The following is a 24065-nucleotide window of genomic DNA, read 5'->3' as shown; positions in this document are numbered from 1 at the left end:
ACACCGCTGGTCACAGACCTCCAGTCTGAAAAGCCTTTCCACTGTCTTCTACCTTGGATAATGTTAAAAATTCCACAACACCAGGTTATAGTCCAACAGGAAGCACTAGCTTTTGGACCACTGCTCCTTGGTCAGGTAGCTAGTGGAGTAGGATCATAAGACGCAAGATCATAGTGTCATGCAACTGATATGATATATTGAACAAACCTAGATTGCTGTTACATTTTTCATCTTTTAGAATGGATTGCAGGTTTCTTTAATATGTAATCCCAGATCTCCTTTCAAGTCACATTCCTGAGATAACTCAAGGTTTTATTTAAAAAAGGTGACGTCTCAGCTCAGACAATGTATTAAAGGTGTGAGGTTAGAGTCTGTCTGTATCCCAATCTTGAGTCAGACTGGTTCTATTTCCAAAGTAGGAAGTTATAAAATGTCCAGTGTAGTGCTGGAAAAGCACAGCAGGTCAGGCAGCATCCAAGGAGAATCAACTTTTCGGGCATATGCCCTTCATCAGAAATTTATAAAATGTCACATGGATTGACTACCTGCAGATTGTTTGTGCTTTTTGAGCAAAATAGAACATATCTGCAAATGCACCCCATAGACTTATATGTACAAGCATGTGTGGGAGAGAGAGCAAGTCTGTGTGCGCGCACATATGGTAGAGTATAAGCTTGTGACTGAAAGAGAACATATGTATGAGAGAGGGTCTGTGTGAATATCTAAGGGTTTATGTGTATGTGTAAGAGTCTATAGTGTAGTGGGGTCACCTGTAGTGTGACATGAACCCAGGATCCGGTTGAGTCCATCCTCATGGGTATTGAATTTCTACCTTTGAGGCAGTTTTGTATCCAACTGGCTAGTACTCCCTGTGTTCCACGTGAGCTAACCTTGCTTGCGGCTGCCTTGAGAGGCCTTGTCAAATGCCTTACTGAAGTCCAGATAAATCACTAATTCTGCTCCTACATCTTGTGGTCCACTCTTGAGGAAGACTAGTAAGTGTGGATGTGTGCATTAAGATTTGGCAAATGTAGGAGACTGCTGGAATGTCTGGGCGGATTCACTCTGCATTAGTTGTTCAGCTTTGCTGTGGGATGGTATAAAAACAGTTCTGATCTTTATTGATGGCCAGACCCAAGTAATTTCTTCAGTAACTGTCTGGGATGATTGCTCATTTTGGTCTCCACATATGCAACTTGCAAAATCAAGGGGTTGCTATATTACAGGTGGAATCGATCAGCAGGCAAAACATTCTGCAACAATTTCCCTACACTTTGCATAGCCTTTAAATCTAGAGAGCCTGGCTTTTTAAAGAGATAGCAGCAATGGCTGAGTGGTTAGGGTGTTGGACTTAAAATCCCGTGGGGTTTCCCTGCACAGGTTCAAATCCTGCTTGCTGCGATGTATTAGTTTAATGGACCCTGGATGTACTTATGGTTAATTAGGTTAGATGGGCATCAGATTAATTTCACAGGTCAGCGCAACATCGAGGCCCAAAGGGCCTGTACTGCGCTGTAATGTTCTATGAATAACTTGCCCTAGCACAGGAGCAGAAAATCTGAGTGCATAGAACAGCGATATCTCAGCTACAGTGGGGAAACTGCTAAGACACCAGCAGATAGTGTCCTGATTAAATGTATAGGAAGTGCAGTTCCAGGAATGAAAAGCAAAGCATCGATAAACCTACATAAATTTGAACATTAACACAGGAAAATGGCTATCATCATCATATGTGGGTATTATTAAGACTTCTGTCCATTGTTAAGTCGCTGGTAATGTTACAAGATTGGATGGATGGACAATAAATACGCATTAACATTTTTGCAATCGGACAATGAAAAAAGAAGTCGATACTTTCACTTTTCTACAAGTAGTTACGGACTAATCTCCTGCCTTTTTCTCTTTTGGCTTCAGAAAGTTTCGAATGATTTTAACTTTGATGAACGAGGTAACGTTAAAAGTATTAACGAAAATGTTTGCGAGCTGCTTGCAATTAGCTGCTGAACTGAGCTTGCGAAAGGCAAAGGATTTTCCTTAAATTCAGAAAGCTGAAGAAATCAATGATCAGGAATCGATCTGTAATCGATTTGTGGAGATACCGGGTTACAGATCAAGGGGAACTGACAAATATTACTGAAGGGCAGGATAACTGTGGAATATAAGATTAATTTCTGAATATTGCTGAAAAAAACACACCTTTTTGAAATCCTTCACTTAAGTTCTGTCCTTCCAAATGACTACAGCTTTCCGAGTGAATCCTTGACCCTGATGAACTTATAATATGCCATTTATACAGCTAACAGGAAATGAATTGTAATATCAAAGTTGACAACTGCCGCTTTCAGTCTCCCAGATGACATTCCACAGTGCACCCTCACAGGGCTGACCTGACATGTCCACTGAGACTACAAACAAGAAGACCACAGTTTTGATCAATTCAAATCAATACTGAAGTCATTATACCAAGATTTGAAATTACTTTCGACCACACCAGCAGCAAATACCCCAGAGGTTGATCATTATGAGATGCAGCAGTGTCCAGAGTAAACAAGGAACTGTTTGGGTAGATTTTACAACGGGACTGTTTAACCACTGCCTTGCCAACGTGAAAGCTGGCTGCCCTCCAACAATGACATTTTCCCTGGGTGGAAAAGTCTATCACATGGAGACACAATTTGGAGGAAGATTTAGGGGTGATGTCAGAGGTCGGTTCTTTACACAGAGAGTGATAGGTGCGTGGAATGCACTGCCAGCAGTGGTAGTAGAGTCAGTGACATTAGGGACATTTAACTGACTCTTGAAGATAGTATAATGAAGGGTATGTAGGTTAGTCTGATCTTAGAGTAGGATAAAAGGTCAGAACAACATCAAGGGCTGAAGGGCCTATACTGTTCTATGTTCTAATAGTAGACTGGCAGCAGAATAAATGGGATGAGTATAGGCTTTCAGCCCCACAGGGCTAGGAAGCCCTGCCATAGACAGCCAGGATAACTGGCAGTTCGAGGTGGAAGTGAAAATGGATACCTCTGTGAAATAAATCCTGGGACTTCAGATTAACCACAACTGGAGACCCAACTGCGGTTGGAGAGGGGGATGGAGGGAAACACAGAGGGTGGTATCAACTTGGGGGTATTCCCCCCAGAAGGCATAGAGACCTCCAACAGAGGTACTCCTGCTTCCTGCCCACCTGCTGCAGAACAAACATAAGAACAAGAGTGAATCACTTGGCCCTTAAAGCCTACTCCACTACTCAATAAGGTAATAGCTGATCTGATTTTAACTTTGACTCTATACTGTAATGTGAAAAGTCAAATCCTCTAAGCTTACCTCATAGCTAAAGTGCTTCATATCCCTGGAAGCATTCTGGTAAATATCCCCTGCACCTTCTCAGGCCTCCTCCCAGCCACCTTTCAAACGAATTGTGATAATTGACCTAAATTCTCCATTCACAAAGAGTGGAATCTTACCATGAGTTTACAAGAATCATAGAATCCCTACATGTGGAAACAGAGCGACCCTCCAAAGAGTAACCCACCCACACCCATTCCCCTACTACTCTGCAGTTACCCCAGGCTAATGCACCTGAGTTACACATCCCTGAACACTATGCACAATTTAGCATGGCAAATTTACCTAACCTACACATCTTTAGATCGTGGGAGGTAACCCACGCAGACACGGGGAGAATGTGCAAATGCCACGCAGACAATTGCCCGAGGCTGGAATCGAACCTGGGTCCCTGGTGCTGTGAGGCAGCAGTGCTAACCACTGAGCCACCATGCCACCCAAGGTCAGGAATCGGGTGGCAAGACAGTCATCACAGCATTGATCACCTCATCATAACTCCCTCCCTTGGGTCAGGGAACTACAAGTTCTCAATTGACATTCACAATTACAGCACTTACCATTCACTGGACGTTCACATTGTCCTCCAGCCTATTAGATGTTGTCCATACCAACAGCCAAGCCCCTGTGATGAACTTCCAAACGTTGGAGAGAGGCTAGGCAATGTGGAGGTAGTCGAGGGAGCTGTGTGTGACTTCCACATCTGGCTCAGTACCTCTCCTTGTGAGGGGGGAGGACCAGGACCCATTCTCATCCAGCCCTCCATCATCAGGGCAATAGGTGCAGGGCGTGGCTTTCCCTGGTAGATGCCAACCCAGGTATCGAGGCAGACAGATACAGTGTTTCAGCAATGACAGACAGTGAATCAGCCCCAGCTTCTCAGCATTTGAAGGCCAGTGCCTACCAAACACCCGAGCAGCTACTGTCGCTGCTGCCTGTGTACTTGCACCAAGTCCCTCCTGGCGAGGATCACCTTGAGTCCTCTGAAGATCATCCCACCTGGACCAACCGCACTACTTGGTTCCATAACCCTACATTTCCCATGGCCAACCCACCTAGCCTATACATCTCTGGTCACCATGGGCAATTTAGCAGGGCCAATCCATGTAACCTGCACATCTTTGGAATCGGGAGGTGGGGGGGAACCCGAGCACCCAGAGCAAACCCACACAGACATGAGGAGAATGTGCAAACTTCATACAGTTGCCCGAGGATAGGTTCGAACCCATGTTCCTGGTACTGTGAGACAGCTGTGCTAACCGCTGAGCCACTGTGACATGTCACCGCAATGAGAAAAGCCCACTCACCTTCCAGTGAGACTCACTCCACCAAGCCCCAACATGACTTGCTCTTAGTGAGGAACCTTAACTTTTTTTTCAGCTACATTTTATTCACCAGGAAGACTGTAAAGCTGCCAACCACCATCAAAGCTACCAACCAAATCACTCAAATGACTCGGTCAGTTGCTCAGTGGTCAGAGGCTAACTCTTGGTGCTTCAAGAACAGAAATTAAATGAGAACAAGAGTAGAAGAGAGCTCACCAATTCAAGATGAAATATCTCAGTTGATCATAAAATTGATCATGTTCTGTTCCAAATCCATACGATTAGTTTTGTCCCAGAATCCTGCAATCTTCCAGGGGTACACATTTGATTATTCCTCATTTGCAAGTGCTCTCCTCCCATTGCCTTTCGGGCATTACTTGATATTGAAAAAAATAGCCATGGAAACGAGAACGTTTTTTGGGTTCAGCTGCTGGTTACACCATAGAGAAAATTCATTACTTCCCTCAAAATGCTGGCCTCAATAGCTACTTGTGGTGTTGCATTCCATAGTGATTTGCATGCAGAAACTTTCCCTGTTATGGTTCAACCAATACAAGCAAATCTATTAATCCCCATGAAACTGATGCACCAAACTGTGAGAATTAGCATTCACTCTCTCAATCCCTTGGGAAGTCATGTCGCAGCTACACAGGTCATTGGTTAGGCCACTGTTGGAATATTGCATTTAATTCTGGTCTCCCAGCTACAGGAAGGTTGTTGTTAAACTTAAAAGGGTTCAGAAAACATTTACAAGGAAGTTGCTGGGTTTGGAGAGTTTGAGTTACAGGGAGAGGCTGAATAGGCTGGGGCTATTTTCCCTGGAGTGTCGGAGGCTGAGGGGGTGACCTTAAAGAAGTTCATAAAATCATGACGGGCATGGATATGGTGAATAGCCAAGGTCTTTTGCCAGGGTTGAGGAGTCCAACAGTACAGGGCAAAGCTTTGAGATGAGAGGGAAAAATTTAAAAGCGACCTAAGAGGCAAAGTTTTCATGCAGAGGCTGGTGCGTGTTTGGAATGAGCTACCAAGAGGAAGTGGTGGAGGTTGATACAATTACACCATTTAAAGGGCATAAAAGGAAAGTGTTTAGAGGAATATGGGCCAAATGCTGGCAAATGGGACTAGATTAATTTAGGATAGCTGGTTGGATTGGACAAGTTGGACTAAAAGGTCTGTTTCTGTGCTGTACAACTCTGTGGGTCTATCACTCTATCTCTCGCCATCACACACCCTATGTACGATGTTATCACATCAATGCCTATTTTTGTTCTTGGAACAGTTCCTCATCCTACTCTCTTTCATGGCTAGATTTTGGTGACCGTAGCATCTACAACCAGGGGGCACCGTCTCACAATATAGGATCAGCCCTTTTGAACTGACATGAGGAGAAATGTCTTCATCATCCAGGTGGATCTTCGGAATTGCCACCCAAGAGAGCTGTGGATCCTCAGTCTTGTGGATTTTCAAAACACAGAACAATTTATTTCTGGGCACAAATGAATCGTAGAATATGGAAATAGAGCACAGGAAACAAAGTCACTGTGGAAGATGACTGAGGATTATATGGGGGAGCGATCCCAGTCCACTACAGCTTATCTGTGACGTGACATGTTAGCACTGTGTTTAAACTTCCATTGTGTGACCAAGGTTCATGCTGGGCAGGGGTAATTCCAAGGATTTACTCATCATCAATGTTGCCATTGCCCATTTCTCCAGTCCAGTGAATAGCCCCAGCCTATTCAGCCTTTCCCTATACCTTGAAACCTGTCAGTGAATGACTAATTCACTATCTTTCCCTTAGCAACTGCAACCTTCAGAATTTACTCACATCTCCTCAGGGTTGTGAGTCTCTGCTGTGGGCCTACGTGTGACCAATTCCAGAATTTCTTTTATTCATTCACAGGTTATGGGCATCACTGGCTGGGCCAGCATCCCTAAAGGGCAATTAAAAGTCAGCCATACTGAATTTAGCTCCTTTTCAGTTGACCCATTTAATATGTTGAACATCAGAACTAACCACACTACTACAATGGGAGGAGCTCAGAGCATTGAATTAAATTGCTGAGTAAAAACTGAAATAACTGCAGATGCTGGAAATCAGAAACAAAATTCTGAGGGTCACTGAACCCAAAATGAGAAATCAGACTTGCTCAGCTTTTCCAGCAATTTCCTTTTTTTGAGCATAATTACAGTGGCTCAGTGGTTAGCACTGCTGCCTCACATCAGCAGGGACCCAGGTTTGATTCCAGCCTTGGGCGGATTGTCTGTGTGGAGTTTGAACACTCTTCCTGTGTTTATGCAGGTTTCCTCCCACAGTCCAAAGATGTGTAGGTTGGATGAATTGGCCATGCTAAATTGCCCATAGTGTTAGGTGCATTAGTCAAGGGTAAATATAGGGTAGGGAAATGGGTCTGGGTGGATTAGTCTTTGGAGGGTCAGTGTGTACTTGTTGAGCTGAAGGGCCTGTTTCCACACTTTAGGGAATCTAATCAAAAAACAGACCCTTCCTTCCAACTCATCCAGACTAAATTAATCTAGTTGAAACTTTATTGCTGGAACAGCACAGCAGGTCAGGCAGCATCCAGGGAACAGGAGATTCGACGTTTCGGGCACAGGCCCTTCTTCAGGAATGAGCAGAGAGTGTTCAGCAGGAGAAGATAAAAGGTAGGGAGGAGGGACTTGGAGGAGGGGCGTTGGACCTATCACATTTCCAACGCCCCTCCTCCAAGTCCCTCCTCCCTACCTTTTATCTTCTCCTGCTGAACACTCTCTGCTCATTCCTGAAGAAGGGCCTGTGCCCGAAACGTCGAATCTCCTGTTCCCTGGATGCTGCCTGACCTGCTGTGCTGTTCCAGCAATAAAGTTTCAACTTTGATCTCCAGCATCTGCAGACCTCACTTTCTCCTCGTAAATTAATCTAGTCCCATTTAACCCATACTTCCTATTTATATACTGAAAATGTGTTGCTGGAAAAGCGCAGCAGGTCAGGCAGCATCCAAGGAGCAGGGAAATCGACGTTTCTGTCATAAGCCCTTCTTCAGGCCTTCTACACATTCCTGAAGAAGGGCTCATGCCCGAAACGTCGATTCTCCTGCTCCTTGGATGCTGCCTGACCTTCTGCGCTTTTCCAGCAACACATTTTCAGCTCTGATCTCCAGCATCTGCAGTCCTCACTTTCTCCTTCCTATTTATATACCCTTCCAGATGCCTTTTAAATGTTGCTAATTGTACTAGCCTCCACCACTTCCTCTGGCAGTTCATTCCATACACGCACCATTCCCTGTGTGAAAAAGTTGCCCACCCCCAGGTCCCTTTTATATCTCTCACCTTAAACCTGTGTCCTCTGAATTTGAACTCTCCTATCCTGGGGAAAGGACTTTGGTTATTCACTCTCTCTATGCCCCTAATCCTATTGTAACCCTCTGCAAAGTCACTCCTCAGCTTCAGACGCTCAAGAGAAAATAGCCCCTACATTGGGGAGACTGGACGGCTCCTCGCAGAGCGCTTTAGGGAACATCTCTGGGACACCTGCACCAATCAACCCCACCGCCCCGTGGCCCAACATTTCAATTCTCCCTCCCACTCTGCCGAGGACATGCAGGTCCTGGGCCTCCTTCACCGCTGCTCCCTCACCACCAGACGCCTGGAGGAAGAACACCTCATCTTCCGCCTCGGAACACTTCAACCCCAGGGCATCAATGTGGACTTCACCAGTTTCCTCATTTCCCCTTCCCCCCACCTCACTCCAGTTCCAATCTTCCAGCTCAGCACTGTCCCCATGACTTGTCCTACCTGTCAATCTCCCTTCCCACAATCCGCTCCACCCTCCTCTCTGACCTGTCACCTCCATCCACCTATTGTACTCTTTGCTACCTACTCCCCAGCCCCACACCCCTCTCATTTATCTCTTCAACCTTCAGGCTCTCTGCCTCTATTCCTAATGAAGGGCTTTTGCCCGAAATGTCGATTTTCCTGCTCCTCGGATGCTGTGTTTTTCCAGCACCACTCTAATCCTGACTCTGATCTCCAGCATCTGCAGTCCTCACTTCACTATCCTTCCCTTAGCAACTACAACCCTCATCACTCCATTTAGACGGGAATGGAATTGCTAGTTTTCATTTCAAATCATGCTCTGCATTGTCTTCGCTGCAGTTTATTTGGCTGTTTGATTGACGGCCAAGAATCATCCAATCAGGTAACGGGAGGAATATCGATTGGTGCAGGGGTGGGGGCGGTGCCATGATGGACATGAGAAGTAACCAATGATTGGAGTGTGAGGTGCGGAAGCCGGAGTCCATTCGGCTCGAGTTGTCTAGTCCTGGATTTGCACTGAGCTCTGATCTGGGCTGTCTCCGAGTTTAAAAGGTATTTCACAGCGAGAAATGTTGTTGAGAGGCGAGCAAACACTAACACAGACAGGGTGTAAACATTCCTGTTGCCCTGATCAGTACAAGGACCCTATAAATGCACAATGCAATGTCCTATAGAGTGACTCCAATTGTGAATGTGCAATGTGCATTTGGCAGAGACTTAAACTGACGGGGTGCATTATCTCCTCAAATAAACTGGGAGCTAATATTGTCCTGAAATTATCGGGATACACATTGAAGTTGTGAACCGGATTGAAGTTGTGTGCAGCTGGACTGGAGTCAAGTTAGGAATTAATTTCAACAACCCCGGAGTTAGGCAAACGTTGCGGGCGGCCGTGCAATAAATCTGTAGCAGGAACTGAGACTGAGATTCACGTTTCGCCAGCGCTGCCGAGCAAGAGAGTTTGCGACTCGAATTTTCTTATTTCAAAATGTAGAAAATAAAATACCAGACCGCAGCGAGCAGGGTTCGAACCTGCGCGGGGAGACCCCATTGGATTTCAAGTCCAACGCCTTAACCACTCGGCCATCGCTGCTACGTGAGTAAAGTGACAGAGGAAGGATTTCACCAGGCATGGCAGCACTGTGCTGGAGGCTGCTGCATCTCACGCTTCCAGTTCGCTGTTCACAGTCTCCTGCAGAGTCCACTGCAGCTGGGGGCTGCAACCCAGAGCATCTGAGCCAGACACCCTGTCCACACCTTTACCCAGTTACTGTGGACAAACTGCACTCCTTCACACAGTTACTGTGGATAAACTGTATCCCTTTACCCAGTTACTGTGGATAAACTGTACCCCTTTACCCAGTTACTGTGGATAATCTACACCCCTTCACACAGTTACTGTGGATAAACTGCACCCCTTCACACAGTTACTGTGGATAAACTGCACCCTTTCACACAGTTAGTGTAGATAAACTGCACCCCTTCACCCAGTTACTGTAGATAAACTTGCAACCCTTCACATAGTTACTGTGGATAAACTGCACCCATTCACACAGTTACTGTGGATAATCTGTACCCCTTTACCCAGTTACTGTGGATAAACTGTACCCCTTCACACAGTTGCTGTAGATAAGCTGCACCCCTTCACACAGTTAGTGTGGATAAGCTGTACCCCCTTCACCCAGTTACTGTAGATAAACTTGCACCCCTTCACATAGTTACTGTAGATAAGCTGTACCCCTTCACACAGTTACTGTCGATAAACTGCACCCCTTCACCCAGTTACTGTAAATAAGCTGTACCCCTTCACACAGTTACCATGGATTAACTGCACACATTCGCCCCATCTCAAGGTGTATGCAAGTCACAGTGATGTTGCTGTCGTGTAGTTTTAAATATGTTCACTATTATTAATGAAAACAGTGAGGTGAGCAGCTGGATGTTAATGTGCCCAATGGCTCTTTGATGTCACCCTCTCAGTCATGGTCTGCTTTTCAAATGAACAGCCCTGGTTACATGAAGATGCACTGTGGCAGCAATATAACAAAATGCTGCAGAAACATGCTGTGTCCATTGTGAGGGACAAGAGACTGATGAAAGGAGAGAATTTGGAAAGGTTTTAAAAAATATTTGAGGTACGAGTGAGTGACTGAGGGCTTGGCATCCCCAGGGAGCAGTGGATGTAGAGGCTGTGGGTTTAGGTGTATCCACGGGTAACATGAGTTCGAGAACTGAGGAAATGTGGAGCAGAGCACTTGGAGAGTCGATTGTTCTGCACGGATTTGTGAATACGTGGAAGGATTTTAAATTGTGACCTTTCAGTGGGAGAGAGGTTGGAACTGGCTGAGGGAGAGAGTGTCAGGTGAGCCAGGCTGGATTTGCTCCTTAACGCTGATACAGTCCCAGGTTGTTTGAGTTCATCTGTTTACCTTTGTAAAAAATGACTGTCACTGTCCAGGTTTGCATCTACTCCAGCTCCATCCCAAACCGCCCTGGGGAAGATGCTGCTGAACTGCCTTCTTGAACTATATCGCTATTGGACACGTTGTTGGAGGGAATCCTGAGGTACAGGATTTACATGTATTTGGAAAGGCAATTCTAGTCTCCTTCCTATCGGAAGGATGTTATGAAACTTGAAAGGGTTCAGAAAAGAGTTACAAGGATGTTGCCAGGGTTGGAGGGTTTGAGCTACAGGGAGAGGCTGAATAGTGTGGGGCTAGTTTTCCCTGGAGCATTGAGATGACCTTAAAGAGATTTATAAAATCATGAGGGGCATATATAGGATGAATAGCTGAGGTTTGTTCCCCATGGTGGGGAGCTCAAAACTAGAGGGCATCAGTCTAAGATGAGAGGGGAAAGATTTAAAAAGGACCTAAGGGGCAAGTTTTTCATGCTGAGGATTTAATGTATGGAATGAGCTGTCAGAGGAGGTGGTGGCGGCTGGTACAATTACAACATTTAAAAGGCTTCTGGATGGGCATATGAATAGGAAGGGTTTGGAGGGATATGGGACAAATGTTGGCAAATGGGACTAGATTAATTTAAGATTTCTGGTTGGCTTGGGCAGGTGAATTGATGGTTCTGTTTCTGCACTGTACATCTCTATAACTCTACGACTTTATAATTCATCCAGCCTGCACATCCCAGGACACTGTAGGACAACTTTGCAGTGCCAATCCACCTAGCCTGAAAATCTTTGGACTGAGGGAGGAAACTGGAGCACCCGGAGAAGACCCACACAGATTCGGGGTCCAGGCAGACAGTTGCCCAAGGGTGGAATTGAATCCAGGTTCCTGGCAGAACTGTCTTCCTTAAAAGGTGGTGGAAGCGGAGCTTTTGAACATTGTTAAATCAGTGTTGGATGGACTCTTGTTAAGGAATGAGGTGTGTGTGAAATGTTATCAGAAATAGGCTGAAATGTGGAGGAATCAGAACAGCCATAATCTAACTGAATGGTGGGAGAGGTATGAGGGGCCAAATGGCCTAAACCTGCTCCTGTTTTGTGTGTTTGTAAGTCCTGTATGTTGGCCGAGCCCTGTCAAACTGACCATTACTGAGGGATTTCTATGAACCCTTATGATCTGTCATAACCATTGACTCTGTTTCTGTCACCACCTCCACAGCTGCTGAGTATTTCCTGCATTTTCTGTTTTTATTTCCCATTTCCAGCCTTGGCAGTAATCCAATGTTGTATTTTTTCCCAACTGTTAAGTATGCATGTTGTTATACATACAGATAGGATTGTAACTAAGTTGTGTTTTCCTTGTTAATTTGATGTAGCCTTCCTCTTTCTCTAGCTGCTTACACATTTTCTCCCTCTGCTGCCGAGTCAACCATGAATATCTTGACATGAAAAAGACTATATTGCAATTTACTGCAAGATATTGCTGTAACTCATTTAAATGCGAAGCAGGTGTCTAAACTGCAAATGTTTTGTACCACACAACAAAGAAAACAACTATGAAATCTGTCATTTCTTTACATACTTGGAGGACTGGTTAATGCAGTTGGCAGGACAGCTATTGTTTGAACCAGATTGGTATTGGATTCACAATCTCCAGTCCAGCTCAACTTGCCTGACCTATTGCGCAAAATTCTAGTACTTTGCTTTGGTTCAGAGAATAATTAGCAACAGCCAATCAGAAGAAACAATGATCTGACAATAGAAAGAATGTTGTGAAACTTGGAAGGGTTCAAAAAACATTTACAAGGATATTGCCAGGATTGGAAGATTTGAGCTATAGGCAGAGGCTGACTAGACTGAGTCCATTTTCCCTGCAGCACCAAAGGCTGAGTGGTGACCTTATAGAAGTTTATAAAATCATGAGGGCATGGATAGAGTGAATAACCAAGATCTTTTCACCAGGGTAGGTGAATCCAAAACTAGAGGATTTGGTTTAAGATGAGGGGGAAAAGATTTAGAAGGAGCTGAAGGTGAAATGTTTTCACCCAGAGGGTGGTGGGTGTATGGAATGAGCTGCCAGAGGAAGTGGAGGAGGCTGGTGCAATTACAACATTTAAAAGGCATCTGGATGGGTATATGAATAGGAAGGGTTTAGAGGGATATGGGCCAAATGCTGGCAGGTGCGACTAGATTGGGTTGGGATATCTGGGCGGCATGGACAGGTTGGACTGAACTGTCTGTTTCCATGCTGTACATCTCTATGACTCTGTGACTCTTAAGAGATTCACCACTGCACTGGTGTTTTTTCTCATTTACAAGTATGTAAAAAATTTGTACTGCAGATGTAATTTACCTTAAGAAGAAGGACACACATTTATAGCACCTTTCAAAGGTTGGCACGTGCTTTATGGAAAATTACATGGTGCTGGTCTCAACAGAATCTATTCAGAGCTTTCACTTCCCCAGCAGAGCCAGCCATCACCTCCCACAGCGTGGCCTCATGGAATCAGCTGGTTAATCTCATCTATCTTCAAGTGACCTCTGCTGCACCCTCTTCGCTACTGGATATCTGTCTTGTACAGTGAGCAGAATTATACAGTGTTCTAGGTGAGTACAAGATGAGCATCTTGTATAAACTCAGAATTGGTTCCTAAGATATATGCTCCTGTAGATCTGATTTTCTCTGGCCGATGCTGACAGCAGCTTTGATCGATGCAGTCAATCCCTCTCTGTGTCACATCCTCTGTGACAGCACCATTTATATTACCAAGGTTAGGCAGTTTTTTCCAATTAGATCTCTTTAGATTTGCCCATGTTAAATGATCCCTGCTACCCACTAGTTCAGCTCCTCAGTAATTTATCATTGCTTCCCCTAAGCCCATCAGATGACACAAGCAAGGTTTTCTGTATAAGATGGAATCTAAATCCAGTTCTGACTTGAAGGTTTCTTAAAGTGGTTTAGAACAGATTAGATTGCTTTGATGTGAATTCTTGAGGACTGTTGTAGGAACCTCCCTGAAGGAAGAGAAAACATCAAGACCTTTAGCTTCTGCTTAAGGAGGATGCAGGCTGGGTTTATAGGGAGTGTGGTGAGACTGTTGCAAGAGGAATAGAGTCCGTTAAAATGACATGGTTTCATGAAATTGGTGATAGGTTGCTATGAGAGAGACACAAACTATCAGATGGGGAGGAGTAGACAAACCAATACCTACTCAGATTGGTGGTAAAGATCCCATTGTTCTGTACAATACTGGTTCCAACTTCTCCTAATGTTATACTCATCCCCTCTATCAACAACATCAGAAAACAGACTGACTGCTCATTCATTTCTGTGCTGGGGTCTTGCTGTGCACAACATGGCTCCTGTGTTTGGTGACATAGCAACAAGTGATTGCATTTCTAACGTGATTTAGATGTGAAGTATTTTGGAACATCCTGAGTGAACAATATGGAATATTTCTCATCTCACTGTAACCCCATGACGCTGGATTTGATTGAAGGTTTACACAGCATTCAGAATGTTCTCTTCGCAATATACTGATGGACAATCTCTATCTGCATATTTATTGGGACATAGGAGCATACAAATTAGAAGCAGGAGTAGGCAATTCAGCCCTTTGACTCCATCGTTTATTATGATCTTATCCCGGTTTCAACTCTACTCTCCTGTCTGCTCCCCATTGCCCTTTATCCTACTTGTCATCAGAAATGTATCTATTTCTTTTTTGAATCTGTTGGTTGACTCTGCTACCACTGCACTCTGGGGAATGAGTTCCACAGATTCACAACCCCCTGAGAGAAATAGTTCCATCTCATCTCAGTTTTGAACCTACCTCCTCTCACTCTGTATCCATACCCTCTTGTTTGAGATTGCCTCACAAGGAGGTATGTCTGTTCAGTGTCCTTATCAATCACTTTTACATTTTATATACCTCAATCAGAGCCCCCCAAACCCCCCCCATTCTTCTGAACTCAACGAGTCCAAGCCCAAGCCATTCAATGGAATGACAGCCCTTTCAGCGCTGGAGCTGGAATCTTCAGCTTGCTATGGTTATGGTGATCCAGAAGAAAGCAATTCTCAGTGATTGAGGGTGACTTGTTCCTGCTCCGGCTGTCCGAGTTCAGGGACGGCTGATAAATCCCATGTGTGAGCTGCAGTTTCTGCCCCCTGTGGGGCTGGTGGAACCTAAAGGTTGACGCTCGTACTCTCTCCAACACTCTAGTCCTCAGGTTTCAGAATGAAACTACCCCACTCTGGTTGGTCACAGGCCAGGGATGCTGTATCTTGGTTTGATCTCTTTGGGTGCATTTCAAAGAGATCCCTCAAGCATTTCCATTGTCCTCCTGGATGTCCCCTGCCATGATCATGTTCCAATTTGGGTTTGTAGGCATGTATGGTGCCCCAGTGGTTAGCACTACTGCCTTATAACATCACGGACCTGGGTATGATCCCAGCCTTGGGTGACTGTCTGTGTTGGGTTTGCATGTTCTCTCTGGGTCTACGTGGGTTTGCTCTGGTTTTCTCCTGCAGTCCAAAGCTGTGCAGATGAGGTGGATTGACCATGCTAAATTGCCCATAATGTCTAGGGATGTGTAGGTTAGGAGAGTTGGCTGTGATAAATGTAACGTATAGGGATAAGGTGGAATGCTCTACCAAGGGCTGATGTAGACTCGATAGGCTGAATAGCCTTTACCTGCACATAGCAGATTTTACAGTGAGGCTACTTTTAAATTCTTGAAATGTTATTTATTTTTTTCATCTCGACAGTCCAAATTCCCTGAAATGTGTTTGAGAAGCACTCAAGTATTCCTTGGTTAATTTTGTTTGGCAAGTTGATTTGTATGAGGAGTAAATCATAAAATGAGCAGCAGGGGGCAGTTGAAGCTAAAAGGTAATTGGGATGCATGAATTCTGGATTAGTGGTGCTGGAAGAGCACAGCAGTTCAGGCAGCATCCGAGGAGTTGAAGGGCTTTTGCCCAAAACATCAATTTTACTGCTCCTCGGATGCTGCCTGAACTGCTGTGCTCTTCCAGCACCACTAATCCAGAATCTGGTTTCCAGCATCTGCAGTCATTGTTTTTACCGAGGTAATTGAGATGCAGGCTGGCTTCAATGTTGCATTGGAAAACTAAATGGTTAATGTGCTGAACGACACATAGAACTTAGAATGTTATTACAGTGCAGTACAAACATAGAATAACTGATTTAAAGTAAACGGTTAACAATCTAACCAATTAACTGAGGCCTGTGCAAAACCTGATCACCAAGGTCACTATATCAGGATGAATTGGTAACAATGCCCTTGTTATTATAAATATAAAAGAATCAGAACATGCCAGAATATTGTTAACAGGAAGTGGGAAGTTATGACTTTTCATCCTGCACTCATCAGAACAGGAATTCATTTCAAATTATAGTTTCCTTTTAACAAAATGTTGATAGTACTCAGTTGGTCTGGCCCTGTCTATGGGGAGAGAAACAGAGTTACTGGGTGGAATGTAGTGGCTGTGGCAGAACCAGTCTCTGTGAGGATCATTTACAGGCACCCCACTGCTTGGGCCACCCACCTTGCTGCTGTTCGGTTCCCAGCATGGGCTGATGTCCCACCCCCTGAGAACTGCTGTCCAATCAGAGGCCGACCTTCCTCCAGTGCCAACCATGCCTGAGACTGGTGGGCACTCCTGGTGTTGCACCGAGTCTGATTCCCATCGGAGCCCCGGGACCAGGAGGAGCAGTGTGGGGTCGACGGAGGAAGGGGAGAAGGTCAAACCGAGAGCCTGTGGTGATGGAGGCAAGGGGAGGGAGCTCGTTGTCAATGTTGGGGGTGGGGCAGCTATCTTTCCTAGGGTGCCTTCATTCTTGCAGATGGGTCCCACGATTGACCCTTGTTGGAGGAGCTTATGGTCATACCCACTGGACGTCACTGGGAAGATGTTGATCTCCAGCCTATACCATCCCTCTCCATTAAACAGACTACCCACACTCACTCTACTCTCAGCTTTCAGCCTGTCTTTGGGGGAACATTAGCTTTTCCAGTGAATGAAGACTCATACTTTTGATTCTATTGGTTTTCAGAATTTGATCTAAGTGCTTTACAGTCACATTTAATGATTTGTCTCCCTGTTACAATCGGAACTGAGATGTGAAGGACGTGCAAAGGAATATAACTGTGACATTTTCTAAAGTTGCAGCAAATAATGAAGTTGTGCTATAATCATACAAGGCACTAGATTGAAAATACTGTGAACAGTTAGTTCCCCTCATGTACAGAAAGCTATCTTGGCACTGGAGACAGTTCTCGGCTGATTCCGGGTATGGAGGGCACATCTTTATAAGGAGGGCTCGAGGAGATTGGGCCTTTACGTGTCTGAATTTAGAAGAATGAGAGATGAACTTATTGAAATGCACAAGATCCTTATGGGAGCTTGGGAGGGTAGATAGTGAAAGGTTGTTTCCTATTGTGGGAGAGTCTAGGAATGGAGGGCATCATCTCAGAGTAAGAGGCTGCATGGTTAAGACAGGGATGAAGAGGAATTTCTTCTGTCAGAGGGCAGTGACTCTATGCACAGAGGGCTATCAAGGCTGGGTCACTAAGTATACTCAAGACAGGTTTTTAATCGGGAAGGGAAACAATGATTATGGGAAGAAGGAGAGCTGTAGATTATTAGATCAGCTATGATTTCATTGAACAGCAGAGCAGGCTCAATGGGCTAAATAGCCTACTTTTCCTCCTATGTCTCATGATCTTATGGTATTCATCCAGGTTTTAGCATGTGATATGGTAAAAAGACTGTTGCCTCGATGCACTGACCCAGTAATAGTGACTGATGCGGCTCTCTGGATATACATTGCAATGTGGTTCCTAAATCATTTTGGAGTAATGTAACAATAATATAGAATCACAGAATTTCACAGTACAGAAAATGGCCATTTGATCCATCGTTTCATCACAACCTCCTTTGTTGCTACGTAATGCCCATGGTCTCATGCTAATTAAAAAGACCGTGGTGTCCTGGGAATTGCACTTTCCCTGTGTATTGTGGCTTTAAGTTTCTTTGAGAGTTGATAATTGAGGATATGATTGATTTTTTCTAATTCTGTGTGAGTTGATATTAATTTCAACACATAAGGTATTGTTACAATCTGACTGCATCAACGAATAAAGAAGGTATTGAGAATGAAAAGGTAACCTCTGGAAACATTAAAGTTGTGATTGAAGTAATCTAAGAAATGACCAAACAAAAATGATTTTGACTGAGGGCTAGATTCAAAGAAACGGAGCTGTTTGCATAATATGAACGATCAAGTTGTGTGTAAATTCTCTGATCAAGCTGTTGTTGTAAAGTACCAGACTGAAAAGTGAGCTTTTGATAAGATCTATGTATGTATGCATTTATTTATTTATTTATTGTCATGAGTATTTTGTTGCAATATACAGTGAAAAGTGTTGTGTCGCAATGCCACTCTCCATCGATATCTTAAAACACAGAAACATAAACCAAAATGGACAGCACAGTGGCTCAGTGGTTAGCACTGCTGCCTCACAGTGCCAAGAACCCAGGTTTGATTCCTGCCTCGGGTGATTGTCTGTGTGGAGTTTGCACATTTTCCCCATGTCTGCATGGGTATGCTCCGGTTTCCTCCCACAATCCAAACATGTGCAGGCCAGGTGAATTTGTCATGCTAAATTGCCCTGAGTATTAGGTGCACTAGTCAGAGGTAAATATATGGTAGGGGAATGGGTCTGGGTGGGTTACTCTTTGGAGGGTTGGTGTGGGTTTGTTGGGCCGTAGGGCCTGTTTCCACACTGTAGGGAATCTAAAAAAAGGAATATAAAAGCAGAAGAATAAAAGAACATTGTTAAACTTCACAGTCCTTCTTACTAAATGCTCTGCTACTGGCCAAGCCTGAGTCCCTTCACTGTACTGCTGCCACTGTTGCTGTCTCTTTTCTATCGAGCTGTTGCTGTCTCTTTTTTTTCATCTCTGTCTCTCTCTCTCTCTCTCTCTCTCCCTCTCTCTTTCTCTGTCTCTCTATTGCACTATTGGTGTCTGTCTCTCTCTCTCTCTCTCTCGCTCTGTCACTGTCTCTGCGGCTTACTAGAAGCAGCAAGCACAACAGTGAAGAAGTTTATTTTCCTGAGCTGATCAAAAACAGTTCAACCTCATTGTGACAATGGTTTCTAATCCTGGGCAGCTGAAGGACACAAAGGATTTACAAAGGATTCAGAAAAGATTTGCTGGAATTTTATCAGGATTGATGGATTGCAGAAAGGTGATGGGCCAAGAGTCCTGGGGGATTTAATGGAGGTGTATAAAATTAGGAAGGGTCTAGACTGAATCTATGGATACTGTCTCCATTGGCTGAAGGATTGATCATGAGATGACTCAGATTAAACTCCTTTTCAGTTACTTGCCAGTGAAAAATTCAGAAGTGACGAGAGGTAAAGCTTTGACACAAAGAGTGGGTGGGATGTGGAATGGGCTACCTCCTCCAAGACCTCCTGATATTGAGGTGGATATAAATTCAAAAGACTGATCATTCTCCTCAACCCAGGAGCATCACCCACCTCAGGCCATCAGCCTCAGGCCATCCCTGGAGATGGCAGGGACTGGGGGATAAAGCAGGAGCGAGGCCTGACTAGCGGCTCTCCTGAAGGCTGTCCAGGAGAGACAAGAAGTTCTTCTCCATGTCCTGAATGGGAACAGGAGAGCATTCTGACAGAGCAGGGCAGCCCAGGCACAGGGGACTGTGGAGCTCAGTGCTGCTGGCTGCTTCAGGGGAACCTGGCTCCAGTATCACACCAGGGTGACTGATCAGCTGCACCCTACCTTCTATTCAAGGCCCTAAAGGAGCCTTCCGCATCCATCAAAGTTTTACCTGCACATCCATCAATATCATTTATTGTATCCGTTGCTCCCGATGTGGTCTCCTCTACATTGGGGAGACTGGGCGCCTCCTAGCAGAGCGCTTTAGGGAACATCTCCGAGACACCTGCACCAATCAACCAAACCGCCCTGTGGCCCAACATTTCAACTCCCCCTCCCACTCTGCCGAGGACATGGAGGTCCTGGGCCTCCTTCACCGCCGCTCCCTCACCACTAGACGCCTGGAGGAAGAACGCCTCATCTTCCGCCTCGGAACACTTCAACCCCCGGGCATCAATGTGGACTTCAACAGCTTCCTCATTTCCCCTTCCCCCACCTCATCCTAGTTTCAAACTTCCAGCTCCGCACTGTCCCCTTGACTTGTTCTACCTGCCTAGCTCCTTTTCCACCTATCCACTCCACCCTCTCCTCCCTGACCTATCACCTTCATCTCCTCCCCCACTCACCTATTGTACTCTATGCTACTCTATCCCCACCCCCACCCTCCTCTAGTTTATCTCTCCACGCTTCAGGCTCTCTGCCTTTATTCCTGATGAAGGGCTTTTGCCCGAAACGTCGATTTTGCTGCTCGTCGGATGCTGCCTGAATTGCAGTGCTCTTCCAGCACCACTGATCCAGAATCTGGTTTCCAGCATCTGCAGTCATTGTTCTGGCCTACCCTGCACTTGGTCCATGTCCCTGCAAACCTATCCTATTCATGCACATATCCAAATGGCCATTAAATGTTGTAACTGTATCCCTATCCTCTGGAAGTTCATTCCACACACAAATGTCTACATAAAAACATTGCCCTTGGTGTCTTTCTTCTCTCACCTTAAAATGATGACCCTAGTCTTGCAATCCCCCACCCTAGGGAGGAGACACCTGTCACTCACCTTATCTATACCCCTCATGATTTTAAAATGTCTATAAGGTCACCCCTCAATCTCTTACCCTCCAGTGAAAAAAGTCCCAGCCTTTCCAACATTTCCTTTTAAATCAAACCTTCCATTCCTGGCAACATCTTGGTAAAAATTTTCTGAATCCTCTCTAGTTTAATAATAATCTTCCTTATAACAGGGCGACCAGAACTGGATACAATACTCCAGAAGAAGCCTCACCACTGTCCTATACAACCTCAACCCCAACTCATAACCTGAGTCTGAGCAACAAAGGCGAGTGTGCTAAACAATTATGTACCTGAACCCCTAGGTCTCTCGGTTCTACAATGCTACTTTCTGCAACAAACTGTCAGGAGAAAACTACAGGACAGTCTGCCTAGCATTGCGGCCAGTTCTTAATCCTCAACCAACATAAGCAAAACAGACTGGCAAAACTCTGCAAGCCTTTCAGTGTCTGTGAAGAGAAACAGATTGAATGTTTCAGTTCAATATAACTGTTCTTTGAGTGTTTGTGTTTGAGATTTTCAGCATCCACAGTACTTTACTCAAATCCCTCAATAACCTTTCTTGTTTAAAAAGCTGAAGTGAGGCAAAGAGAGAAGGTTGAGGCAGGTGCAGAAGTTTAAGAGAGCAAGTTAAATAGACAAGGAAGGCAAGAGCACAGCAGGGAGAAAGGGAAGGCTAATAAATTAAACTGCATTTACTTCAATGCAAAAGGCTTGACAGATAAGGCAGATGAACTTAGGGCATGGATGAGAACATGGGACTGGGGTATCACAGCTGTTACAGAAAAATAGCTGAGGGAGGGACAGGACTAGCAGCTCAACATTACGGGTACAGAGGCTATCAGAATGATAGAAGGAGAGACAAGAGAGGAGAGGGAGTGGCAATTACTGATCAGGGGAAAAGATCACGACAGTGCTTTGAGAGAATTTTCCTGAGGAGCATCCAGTGAAACTATTATAGATGGAACTGAGAAATAAGAAGGGTGTGGTCACTTTGATGAAATTATACTTTAAGCCCACCAGCAGTCAATGAGAAATTGAGGAGCAAATATGTAGAGAGATTGCAGGTAGCAATAAGAATAATTTGGTTGTAATAGTAAGGGATTTTAACTTTCCAAACACAGACTGGGACTGCAATAATGTTAAGGCTTGGATGGGGAGGAATTTATTCAGTGTGTTCATGAAAACTTTCTCAATCAATATATAGATGGCCTTTCTATGGAAGGAGCAAAACTCAACATCCTCTTGGGAAATAAGGCAGGGCAAGTGTGTTAGTGAGGGAGTATTTTGGGACCAGTGACCATAATTCGCTTAGTTTTAAAATAGTTATGGAAAAGGATAAACCTGGTCCACAAGTCAAAGTCCACAATTACAGTCAGACCAATTTTGATAATATTAGAAACTTTCCAACGTTGCCTCGGGGAGGCTGTTCACAGATAAATTTGCCAGACACAGATGTCTGGCAAATGAGAGGCGTTCAAAAGTGAGACAATGGGAGTTCAGGACCAGCATGTTCCTATCAGTGTGAAGGGAAAAGCTGGCAAGAAATAAGGAACACTGGATGACCAGAGATATTGAGATTCTGATGAAGAAAACGAAGGAGGCATATGTAGGGTATGGACAGCTGGGATTGAATCCCCTGAGGAGTATAAGGGCAGTAGGAGTGTACTCAAGAGTGAAATCAGGAGGACTAAAAGGGGACATGAGATAGTTTTGGCAGATAAGGTTAAGGAGAATCCAAAGGAATTCTACAAGTATATTGCAAGGGCAAAAGAGTAACTATGGAGAGAATAGGACCCGTTAAAGAAAAATGAGTCTATCTATGTGTGGAACCGCAGGAGATGAGTGAGATACTAAACAAATGCTGTGTGTCAGTGTTTACAGTGGAGAAAAAAATGGAGGCTAGGGAATGCAGGGAGATAAATAGTGATGTCTTGAAAAGAGTTGATAGTATAGAAGAGGAGATGCTGGAAGTCTTAAAATGCATAAAGGTAGATAAACCCTCAGGATCTAATCAAGTGTAACCCAGGACATTGTGAGAAGCTAGGGAAGAGATTGAAAAGCTCCTAGCAGAGATATTTGTATCATCTACAGCCAGGGGTGAGGTCCTGGAAGACTAAAGGTTAGCTGATGCTGTGCCATCATTTAAGAAAGACTGTAAAGAGTGGCCTAATGGGCAACGAGAGTCTGGTGAGTCTGACATCAGGGGTGGGTAAGTTCATCGAGATGACTCTGAGAGACAGGATCTACATCTTGGAAAGGCAAGGACTGATTAGGGATTGTCAATATAGCTTTGTGGATGGGAAATTGTGTCTCTCAAACATGACTGAACTTTTGAAGAGGTGACCAAGAAGATCGATGATGGCAGAGTGGTAGACCTTGTCTGCGTGGAGTTTAGAATGTCTTCAATAAGGTTCTGTACGATAGACTGGTTAGCAAAGTTATGTCATGTGGGATTCAGGGAGAGCTAGCCAATTGGATACAAAATTGGCTTGACAGTAGGAGACAGAGGGTAATGGTAGAGGGTTGTGCTGCATGGATTGGTGCTGGGTGCACTGTTGTTCATCTGTAGAAATGAGAATATAAGACACATGGGTTAGTAAGTTTGTGGATGACACCAAAATCGATGGTATAATGGACAGTGAAGAAGGTTATCCAATAGGATCTTGATCAACTGGGCCAATGGACTGAGGAATGGCAGATGGAGTCTAATTTAGATAAACGTGAGGTGTTGCATTTTGATAAGACAAACCAGGGCAGGACTTACACAGTTAGTGGTAAGGCCCTGGAGAATGTTGTACAGAGAGACCTAGGGGTGCAGGTACATAGTTCCTTGAAGGTGGCATCGCAGATAGACAAGTAGTGAAGAGGTTTTGTGTACAAGAGTTGGGATGTCATGTTACGGCTGTACAAGACATTGGTAAGGCCACATTTGGAGTACCGTGTACAATTCTGGTCACCCTGCTATAGGAAGGATGTTATTAAACTGGAAAGGGTGCAAAAAAGATTTGCAAGGATGTGAAACTAATGTTAGTAGTAGTGTATTTTTGGTGGTACACACTTGATGGGCCAAAAAGCATCTTTTGTACTTGACCCCTCAGCCAGAGATACCAGACTGATGGCTTTGCCTTACTGTTTAAACTCTAGAACGTACTAATGACTATAGTTGCATTCAGTCTAATAGGACATTGCGATTTTGATATTTAAAATGGATGTCAGTGCAAATGGTGATGTTTTAAGATCCCAATGTAAATTGGAAAGTGTAACAAACAAGTTAATCCTAACTGAACAGCCTGAATGCCATTATTTCTGTCCAGTTTCTAATACATAAATTAAGGTCTTCAGGAAACTGTGAGTTCCCAGGAGTAGCCTTGTCAGATTAAATGAACTTCACAGCAATGC

At 44.5% G+C, this 24065-nt stretch overlaps 2 non-coding genes across 2 annotated transcripts; one reads left to right on the top strand and one right to left on the bottom strand.

The window, feature by feature from the left end:
• The first annotated feature begins 1319 nt into the window (after positions 1-1319).
• Positions 1320-1401, top strand: trnal-uaa. Its single transcript has one exon. It is a non-coding gene; the product is annotated as a tRNA-Leu (tRNA).
• An 8093-nt stretch (positions 1402-9494) lies between these two features.
• On the bottom strand, positions 9495-9576 carry trnas-uga. Its single transcript has one exon. It is a non-coding gene; the product is annotated as a tRNA-Ser (tRNA).
• Between the last annotated feature and the right edge of the window lie 14489 nt (positions 9577-24065).

The sequence above is a fragment of the Chiloscyllium plagiosum genome, chromosome 22, assembly GCF_004010195.1.
Source record: "Chiloscyllium plagiosum isolate BGI_BamShark_2017 chromosome 22, ASM401019v2, whole genome shotgun sequence".
Lineage (NCBI taxonomy): Eukaryota > Metazoa > Chordata > Chondrichthyes > Orectolobiformes > Hemiscylliidae > Chiloscyllium > Chiloscyllium plagiosum.
Note: the sequence above shows the minus strand (reverse complement) of the source record. Positions and strands in the feature narration are given on the sequence as shown.